Source organism: Hydractinia symbiolongicarpus, chromosome 2, assembly GCF_029227915.1.
Source record: "Hydractinia symbiolongicarpus strain clone_291-10 chromosome 2, HSymV2.1, whole genome shotgun sequence".
Classification (NCBI taxonomy): Eukaryota; Metazoa; Cnidaria; class Hydrozoa; order Anthoathecata; family Hydractiniidae; genus Hydractinia; species Hydractinia symbiolongicarpus.
This window is the reverse complement of record NC_079876.1, coordinates 10,860,775-10,868,161: the sequence shown is the minus strand read 5'-3', so window position 1 is coordinate 10,868,161 and position 7,387 is coordinate 10,860,775.

The following is a 7,387-nucleotide window of genomic DNA, read 5'->3' as shown; positions in this document are numbered from 1 at the left end:
CTTCAGCGTCATCATCCTCTTCAGCGTCATCATCCTCTTTAGCGTCATCATCCTCTTCGGCGTTATGATCAGCGCCATGATCAGCGCCATGTTCAGCGCTATTTTCAGCGACATCTTCAGCTGCATCATCAGCAACAACCATTCTATCACCGTTTTGAGCAGAATCTGGCGAACCGTTCGAACTTAAATATTCATCTGGTTTTGTATCCACAATTGGTACACGTAGCCACATAACCAGGAAAATAAGTAAAAAGGCGAGAGTACCAACATTTGATTTCATCTTTAAATTAAATATATATCAAATTATTTTATGTAAAAAAATATTATTTGTAATAATAGGGAAAGAGATTATTAAAAGATTAAATTACGTTTTGCGCCAAAACAAAGCCAGCTGATGAACTACTTCTTCTGTGTTTCAATTACAAATACAAAACAACTTGCATATCTTTCTCAAAAGTAGTTTATTGTTCTTCTATTTGCTTCAATAGCATTACATCCAACCTGTTGCACTTTCGGTTCCGCTTTACGACATTTTTTAAAATTTCACTACTTTCTCTGTGTTTTAGTTACAAATACAATACAATTTGCATATCTCTAAAGGCAGAGATACATTTGAAATTTTTATTTCGAAACTGTCTGAAATTTTTATTTCAGAAATATTTCGAAATACGTTTTCCATTGTTTCGAAATTAATATAAAGTCTTTTAGCATTAATTTAAACATGAATCAAAAGGATCAAAAAAAGGATCAAGCAGGATCAAACTCCATCGTGTCTGCTTCGTATTCACTCATTTTTATGTTTTCTTCTGTTTATCGCCAAAAAAGAAAATGCGCAAAAGCTTCTCATAAACGTCAGAAAATTGCGCACCTGTTGTCGGCAGTTTCGAACTTATTTCGAAGTATAGAAAATTATTCAAATCGATTTGCAGAATTTTCTTGCTCTGAAATACCTGTGAAAGTTTTGCAGCATGTCTTGAAATTAATTTCTGAGCAATTTAAAGCACTTTCGAAAGCTTTCGAAAGGTTTCAAAATATTTCGAAATATTTCTGAAATAAAAATTTCAGACAGTTTTGAAATAGAAATTTCAAATGTATCTCGACCTTAACACTCTCGAACGTCTTTTATTGATCTTCTATTCGCTTCATTAGCTTTATATCCAACTTGTTGCGCTTTTGATTCCGCTTACAACATTTTGTCAGAGTTTCTTTACTTCATATCACATTTGCTGCACAATTTCTTCCACCAACCTAGTGATACGGCGTCTCTTTCAGTGCAGAAGGTTCAAACTTTGGTTTGTTTCAAACTCCGACCAAGTCAGGCTGGAAAAGTGAGAATCGATTATCTCTGCATAGCTTCCAGTATAAAAACAGGTGAGCGATTATGGCTACAACCGATATAATTTCAAAAAGTAGAAAATTCGACGATGGTTTAATCCAACATTGTATAAAAGATTTGACAGGTAGATTTGGTTACCGTTTTATTAAAACTCATTCAAATCGACACGATTATATAAAAAAAGACAAATATAAAAAAATGAGATAATGAAATTAACAAGAGCGTTATGGCGCGAACACGATTGCAATTTCCCAAACAAAGATGGCGGATCGGGTGTCCTTGAATTCTCTGTAGTGTAATGATACCACACGTCAAAAAAAAAAAAAAAAAAAAAAGAGAGAAAAACTTTAAGAAAGTTAGAAAAAATGTTTCATTGAGGGGCTGTTTACATGGAGAATTTCAGCCCGGGTAGAAATTTCTACGCGGGGCAGGGCTGAAAAATGTTTTGCTACTACATAGAGATCAAGTACATGCGAATAGTTGTTTTCAACTCCGTTTTAAAATGATTTTGCGATTATATGACATTTCCGCCCCGGGGCGAAAATCCTAGCCTGGTTAAGTTAGATCTACGCAAGTTGAAATTTCAGGGCTTAAATTCTCCATGTGATCAGCCCCTTAGTTAGGAATTTGACTTACGGCAGACTTACTCCCGCTGATTTTCTTACCAAAAAACCTAGCCCTAACCCACTAACATGCGGGGAGTGACCCGGCGTTGAACATTCTGTGGAGCGCTTAACAAGAGCCGTAAACTGTGCCACACGGTCAGGTGGAGAGCTTTATTACAGGTATACAGTATGTCGTAAATCAAGTGAAGCGCATGCACCATTATAGTGTTGCGAATGTAGCATATTTTTCAAAAAATAAATTTTCCGCAACAATAGGTGAAATAAAAGTAGAGTTTACAAACCGTTGTTACCCTGTCATAGCAAAAACAATCGGTCAATTTTATTTTTTGTGCGGAATGAGTTTTTGTGAATGTTAGGAAATTAGTTGTGACACCGGGCTGAGCCCAGCGTTGCACAGCGTATATGGATAAAACCTTTTCAAAAAAAACTTTCTCGCAGACTCAGGGCTGAGCGGTTAGTCCAGGGAAACAGTGTTGCACATCCGTACAGGCGTGATTCCCGAGAAATTTTAAAAATAAATTGTCACAGTGGGCTGACCTTAGCACAGGTAAACCGTGTTGCACAAGGTCATAGGCGTAACAGTCTTTACCAATAAAGCAGACTGGGCTGAGAACTTAGTACAGTTAAACAGAGCTGAACAGGCGGATAGAGGCGTAATACCTTTTTCCAAAAAAACTTCATTGCAACTTCGGTTTAAATAAAAACAAAGGGAACATCCTGTCGTTACCTATCCAGCTAAAACAATTACTCAACCATTTTATTTGCAGAAAAAGTTTTCAGGAAAATAAAGAAAGACGTAGCTAGCCACCTAGCTACATCTGTATTTAGCATAAGAATTATTGCTTAAGAATATTACAGTAGCCAAACTGCTTTTTTTAATCTCACTTTTAGCCAAAGATAGGAGCTAGCTAAATGGCTACAGTATCAACATAAAAATAAATTTTGGGTAGGATAAAAAGCTCTTTATACCATACAGAATAGTAATAAGTAAAGCTCTAACTAGCTAGCCTTCAATAACTTCGTCCCTAGCCAAAAATCCTAAAACTGGCGCGTTTAAGATCTGTACGTAGCTAAAATACGTGACAATATATTTATGTTAAGATTTAGAACATACAAAAAACAAATATTACAAAAATATAAAGGTTATAGAAGACAAAAAGGTGAAAGACGTTTTTTGTGTGTTTTTTTGTGTGTTTATTTTGTGATCTGACTCACGTACTTTAAATTCCATAATACACATAGAAAACGTAAATGCCTAAGTTCGATCAATGATTCAGCATGTAGCCTCGACCCCGTTAAAGGCTAACACACAGGCTACATTCCCATTTCGCGCGTCGTAGTTGTAGGAGTTTCCCGATGATTTTAAACTCAATTCCACTGCGTTGCAACCGGGAATTAGTGAACCAAAAATGACGAAGACAGTCGCAGTTACGACATTTCAACTATCGCATCATTTTGCATAAAAACTTCATTACAAGTACAATTAAGGTAGAAACATTATCTCGTACTTTATATTAAAGTTCAGAAATACAATAGTAAAAAAATATAATTAACATTTAAGTGAAATTTTTACGGTTTTTGTTTTAATATTTAAAAAGATATGTACAAAATATATATAAAAGCTGGGGGAATTCAGCCTTACTTTATAAATTAGCCTTTATAGATCAGAAATATAACCATTTAAAATCAGCGTTGTCATAACAATGCCTACATCAACATATCCACATTACTCTATATGTATGTGATTTAAAAATGTACGCAAAAGAACGGTTATAGTGGACACTTTTAATCTTAACTCTCTCACATGGCTTCTGTCTATCTCGAACAAAATTATCAGTCCCTCTTTCCTCTCTTCATCTCGAACTTTTCCATCTCGAAAATTTCTCTAATTTTGAGATTTTGCTATCTCGTATCCGGGTCTCTTACGACTTTTTCTCCCTCTATCTCAAACTTTTTTTGCCTAACTAAGGTTTCGTCTGCATAGATAAACAAATAGATAAACAAAGTTCAAAATTGGAAATGTGGATACAAACAAAGAAAACAATATATTTGTTTTGTTCGAGATAAAACCAAAAGATTGTTTAAAAGTGCGACATGATTCAGAAAATTGAAAATGGCATGTCCAACAAGTAGGCATAGAAAGAATAATCAATAAATGTTTTAATCTTTGGGAAAAAATCTCTTTTGGTTTGTCAATAAATTTCTTTTATGAGAATTTTTGGCCATTCCCCATCCGGAACAATTTTTTGGACCGTTGCGAGTTGAGATAGAAAGAGACAACTTTGGTATACATTAAGAACTAAAATTTTCGGCGGAAAATATTTCGGCGAAAAATCTTTGGCGGAAATACTTTTTAATTTTTTATTTCAGCGGAAAAAATTTCGGACCAGATTTATAAAGTCTAAAAATGTATGGGTAAGTCTTTTAAACGAATTTTTTTAAACCAAGTTAATAATTACGGGAAATGTCACATAAAGAAAGCTACGAATATTTATAGTGTACATATATTTAATCAAGATCTAAGAAAGGGTCTTCAGGATCCAGCTTTATAGATAGAGTCAAATGTAAAAATAACGAAAATAATAAGTTCAAAAACTGCAATTTTTATTGATTTTCTGATTACATCATAATATATATTACACTACATTAATAACACTACTTATTACACTATAATAACTGGCCCTTTCTTAAAACATTTATGAAACCAAAATTTTCGGACAAAAAAACTTTCAGCAGACACAAAGTTCGGACGGAAAAAATTTCGGACAAAAAAACATCCAAAGTTTTTTCTGTCCGAAAATTTTCGTTCCCAATGAAAGTTTTCTGGCTAGCGCAGAGAGAAATTCTGAACTTATTTTTGCCTATTTTGACTTTAATATGCCAAGAAAAAGAATATAAGAAGAGATGCTTCTTAAATGAAAATATGTTTTTCGTCTCCAAAATGTTTTCAATCAACTTCTAAAAACATTTAAAGGAATCGTACTTTTAGTGACGTGAATAAAACCTTTCACATCTGTTCATAACGTGTTATTATGAGTTTTTATTTTTAGTGAAAGGGGTAGTAAAATCACCCTCACGTCGTATAAAAAATATCGTTTTTGATACATGATTTGAGTTTTCGATTTTCAAATTTTAAATTCGATAACTCGGGTTTTGTGTCATACGGAAATCGTTGTTATGTCTCCCACACTTTAAAAAACTTAAAACGGTTTAACTCTGTTTACTGACTCTAAAGATTTTAACCAATCAAAACGTTTTTTTGTTAGTCGAGTGTGTGCGCAGTGAAATGCTCATCAAAAATAAACAAAATGCAGGACGGTAAAAAAACATGATATATACAATTAGAATCTCACAAATCATTTCTTGATTAAGTGATTTAGAGAGAATTATACAGCAATAATATATAAAAAAAAAGGCAAGTTTAATAAGCAGAAGACATTCAAATAAAGCGAAAATAATCTTCTTTCTGTTCTAGCCGTAATTTATTTAACAAAGTACTTCTTTCGTGCCGACATTTTTGTTCCACATACGACGTTTTCCACGTTTCCTTTTTGTTGATGTTAGAGCAGTTGCTATTATAACCACAATAGAAGCGAGTTCATAACCTCTCTTACTACATTTTGTCAAAAGAAAAATTATTAAAATCTATTCGGATACATCACTTGTCAAGCTTTTATTTCATTTTAACCATGTCGAGCTTTTTAGGGAATCTTTAGGTCTCTAAGACGGAAGGGACTCCCCCTATTTATCTCCTAAACAAAAAGTGCTATAGGCATAATAATATTTGCATCCTTATGGCCCTGAAAATTTTAATAAAATTTAAAAGAAAAGATTTGACGACATTATTAAATCTTTCAAGACATTTTGCAGGTCACTTAAAGGGAAAAGTTCAGAGAAAACAATACAATATCATACAGGAATTATACAAAAACCACCACCACCTTTCCATCCTGAATAGCGTTAATTTTCAATATGATTTCGACAAATCAAATTCAATCAATGAAATCGTGTATCAAGTCTCAATTTAACTTGTGAACAGCTATGGCATCAAAGGTATGTCGAAGTGCCCCTAATGTTATTTCGACGGAAATAAGCCAATTCAACTACGAAAGTTTAATAAAATAATACAAGGAGATATATAAAATACAATATTATTTTGTCCCTTAACAATTGTCCCTTAACAACAAAAGTTGATTAACTAGCCCAAAGTCTCAATGTGTCACAAGGTCTTACTGCTTATCTTTCAAAGCTACAATCCGTGTTTTTGCAACGTAATTCACAATTACTACGTACATCTACGCCGAGTATTGGAAATATAATCTTCACTTGTTTACAATGCAATCCAACAAGATCTTTTTCTAACTTCGAGTTTTGCTGTTTATCACACACATATTCCCAATGTACAATTCGATGTCTTACTTGCTTGCACGCACATGGCGCAGATGTGTCGTTAAAACAAGGTGCTACTTCCAGGTCTATCATCCACTTTGCCTCATTCGTTGCAATGATTTATTGCCTTGAATTATTGTGGTTTTCTTCGAATAAACTAATGGTATTTGTGGAATTGAATAGGGAAACAAAAATAATTTTACTGGCGTGATAACCATATTGTAAACAAGAAATACACCAATTCCTCACAGCTAAATTACCAATTAAGCAAAATATTAAATACAGCTTTCATCAAAATCTTAGACATTTTTTTATCTCGTAAAACGTTATTACACTTTTTAACGTCTTAAAATGTTGTGAATGTTATGCATAGAGAAGAAGAAGTAATACACCTCATATTTGCATGCCGAACTGAAACTTTGAACGTTTGATTTTAGCATAAGAATATTGTGAAACAGAGTTTTAAAGGGTTTTAAATGATACATTTCTTATACACCTACCGTCGTCGATTTTTTTTATAATATTATACTCTAGAACAGCCTTAAGAACGTCGAGATTTTAGCTAGAATTAATAAAGGCCTTTAATAAACTTCAAATATTTCTTATTAAAAAACCGTGAAATGCTTTTAGTACGTATGTTCTTGCTGTTATTTATTTACTGTTATTTTTTTGCAGGTTATATGATCAAAATCTTCTTTGTTTTGTGTGTTTGCAGTTATAAGTATCAGATGTAATATGTTTTCTGTTCGATATATTTTGTACACACTCGAAGTCTGTTTTCTGTGCGCTATTCTCCACTTGAATAGATAGGAGTGGTACAGCATATGTATTTGGTTTATGGCATTTCATTAAGCATGCGCAAAGAATATAAATTACCGTTTACTCCCAGCAAACCTCGCGCTTCATTGCGCTATAGCTATTTGAAAAAACTTTAACAAACTCTACTTTTTAATGCCACATTTGTGTGATCTAGCTTTTAAAAAAATGAGTATTGAGAAATGTAATTATTCGTACAGAATATGATTAAAATATTACA